Source organism: Gorilla gorilla, chromosome X (genome assembly GCF_029281585.2).
Source record: "Gorilla gorilla gorilla isolate KB3781 chromosome X, NHGRI_mGorGor1-v2.1_pri, whole genome shotgun sequence".
Taxonomy (NCBI): Eukaryota; Metazoa; Chordata; class Mammalia; order Primates; family Hominidae; genus Gorilla; species Gorilla gorilla.
Genome location: NC_073247.2, coordinates 146,039,013 through 146,042,393, shown reverse-complemented (window position 1 = coordinate 146,042,393; position 3,381 = coordinate 146,039,013). Strand labels below are relative to the sequence as shown.

General features: G+C 38.1%; 1 pseudogene; it reads right to left on the bottom strand.

Annotated features, from left to right (window-relative positions):
- Positions 1-607: 607 nt before the first annotated feature.
- LOC101129922 (5'-nucleotidase domain-containing protein 1-like) lies at positions 608-1,963 on the bottom strand (annotated as a pseudogene).
- Between the last annotated feature and the right edge of the window lie 1,418 nt (positions 1,964-3,381).

Genomic DNA, 3,381 nt, shown 5'->3' with positions numbered 1-3,381 from the left:
AATTTTTAAAATTAATTTAGTCATTAAGTTTTTGAGCTTTTATAATGAAATAATAGCTGACTTAGACAAAAATTTCAATATAGTAGTACAATAAGTTCCTGTATGCCCTTTATCCAGATTCTCCAAATGTTAACATTTTTACTGTATTTGCTTTTTCATTCTCTTAATTGATAGAAATTATATTATTTTTAATATTTTGAATGTAAGTGGCATCCATGATGTCTCTTTACTCCTAAACAACATTCTCTTATATAACTGTAGTTGAATTGTCAAAGTCTTATTAATATTAATATAATACTATTATTTAATCTATAGATTGTTAAAATTTCAATAACTTTGCTACTAATGTTCTTTATAGCAAAGAAAAATTTATAAATACATGCAGCAAAGTATCTGAAAGGTATTAATATCCTGGTTACAATATTTCTGGGTTCTAACATGCCTGTTTTTTAGTTTAGTCTTTTTGTTTATGTGTATTTTCTCATTTTTTTTTCAACTTCTTGGTCAATTTTCATTAAAAACTTATTCCTTAAAACTTTTTACAGTATTTTTTGAATTTTTTTTACTGCATATATGGGTCTTCACTTCATTTTTCAGTAAAGACAACTTATTTAGTTATCAGTGTCCCATCATTTGATAAGACCAATGGAGGGTTTGGATAGTAGCCAGCTGTTTTTGAATTGCTTGAAGATAATCTTGTAAATTTGTAGTCCAGAGGTAATTCTGCGATTATTTCAATACTTGGAATTACAATAGTGCTGTAAGTACTGATTCTCTTACAAGACTATGTACAAACCAAGGAGTCTTCTGTATTTTCTAGTCCCAAAACTGAATCAATAAAAAAAAAAGGAGCCTCATTTTTTAGATGAAGTATTTAGAGGCTTTGCCTTTGGTCCCTCATATTTTCCTTTTTCTCTAGAGGCTCTGACTTCTCAGGCCTCTGACTCCTTGCACCTTCATCCCTCTGAGTTCTTCCAGGATAAGAACTGTCTCCCAATTACTATAGTGATAAGCCAGGAAAATATCTGAATGCATGCCGTAATAAACAACCTTGGGTTCAGGTTTGCCATTGATTTTCTTCAGAAGTTCATAGAGGTGGACAGCGTTCCCTTGAGAGCACCAGCCAGGTTTATCCAGAGATGGCAGCGCCTCCTGCTCCTCATCATTCTCTGCATCCAGAAAGGTCTCTGACTTGGTAAGTGGGAGAAGAAACCAGGCTTCAATGCATTTGTAATCACAATGTCAAAAAGTCTGCAAAATCATTCCCAAGGATATATTCGCAGAGAAGTCTACAGTAATCACTGTGAGAACTGGTAATTAACAGAAGAATTTTCCCAGCATTCTTTAGCTGTCGAAGCCATTTTTTCACAGATTCAGGACAACTGTGTACATATCTGCCTGGATCTCTTTTTACTTCTGGAAAATACTTTCCACAGTTTTCCTTAAAAGCTGACATTTTATAATTGTGTTGTATAGCAGCAACTATATCCTTCCAAAAATCAAATGTTTTTTGACCATTGTTTGTTGTTAAATAGTCCACCACCCTGGCACATAGAAGAGCTCCTGGCAGGTCAAAGTAGTTGTAAAAATAATACTTTCATGAGCGGCAAGCCATTCCAGTGTCCGACAAGAAGTGCTTCCACCCTTTCTTGCCATATGTCTCTGCCAGCACCTCTGGAGTCATCATCTTGGTGCCATGGCTTGCCCTGAGAACAGTGCCATTATCAGCAAGTTTAAGGAACTTCCTATCTTCTAGATCCAATGCCAAACCCTTGCAACAGAAATTCCAATCCTCTGGGGTCACATTGAGCGATTCCTTATCATACCCTTTCTCCTTAACTAAGAACTGGGCAAAGCTATTATAAATGAGTGGGGCGCTCTCGGGCAGGTTGTAGTGACACAGGGTGTGGTCCAGGTAGAATCCGACCACATCGCAGGCGTCCAGGGAGAAGTGCTGAGCCATGGCTGCACTGGGAGCACCAAGGAGCGCCTGGGCCCAGGAGGGTGCAAGCTTTTCTCACTTTTTAAAATGAGTACGTATTAATTTTGTAATAAGAAGAAGCTACTATTAATAAATAAAAAATAAAATGAAATATGTGTATGTGAGAAAACACTATTAGGAAATTCACGGAATAGGCAAGCCACAGACAGGGAGAAAACATTTGCAAACTATGTATCTAACAAAGGACTTATGTTCAGGGTGCATAACAAATTCCTACAACTCAACAATAAAAAGACAAATGACCCAATTAGAAAATGGGCAAAAAAAAAAAAAAAAAAAAAAAAAATGGGCAAAAGACGGCCGGGTGCGGTGGCTCACGCCTGTAATCCCAGCACTTTGGGAGGCCGAGGCAGGTGGATCACGAGGTCAGGGGTTCAAGACCAGCCTGACCAACATGGTGAAACCCCGTCTCTACTAAAAATACAAAAATTGGCTGGGTGTGGTAGCGGGCACCTGTAATCCCAGATACTTGGGAGGCTGAGGCAGGAGGATTGCTTGAACCTGGGAGGTGGAGGTTGCAGTGAGCCGAGATCACCACTGCACTCCAGCCTGGGCGACAGAGCAAGACTCTGTCTCAAAAAAAAAAAAAAAAAAAAAAAAAAGAAAATGGGCAAAAGACTTTGACAGATATTTCACAGAGAAAAGGAATATTAATGGCCAATAAGCAAGGGTAAAAGTGTTCAACATCACTAATTATCAGGAAAATGCAAATTACAGCCACTGCATGCATTAAAATGGTTAAATTTTTAATTAAAACAATTAAGGCTGGGCACAGCAGCTCATGCCTCTAATTCCAACACTTTCAGAGGACAAGGCAGGAGGATCACATGAGGCCAGGAGTTTGAGACCAGCCTGGGCAACATGGCGAGACCCTATCTCTACAAAAAATTAAAATTTAAAAATTAGATAGGTGTGGTGGTATGCACCTATAGTCCCAGATACTCAGGAGGCTGAGACAGGAGGATTGCTTGAGCCCAAGAGTTCAAGGCCGCAGCAAGCTATGATGGCACTGTGCTCCAGTCTGGGCAACAGAGCAAGACCCTGTCTCAAAACAAAAAAAAAAAAAAAAGGAAGGAAATTATTTCCTAACAAGAATCCCAAACTCAGCAAAACTATCACAAGCAAATATAAAAAAACACATTTTTAATTTACATCTGCAAATTTCAAAAAAATATTTCCTATGCCCTCTTTCTCTAATAAGAGGATTTGCTTTTTGCAATTAAGGAGTAAACAAGAGAGGAAGACATGGAAACCAGGGTAATTTAACACAGAATAGAGACAAAAGGATTTCCATAATGACAGAGGAAAGAAGCCTCAAGACCATAACTATGAGCACTTAGTGAGAGACAAACCCAGAATGGATTATGTCCTCCTCAACT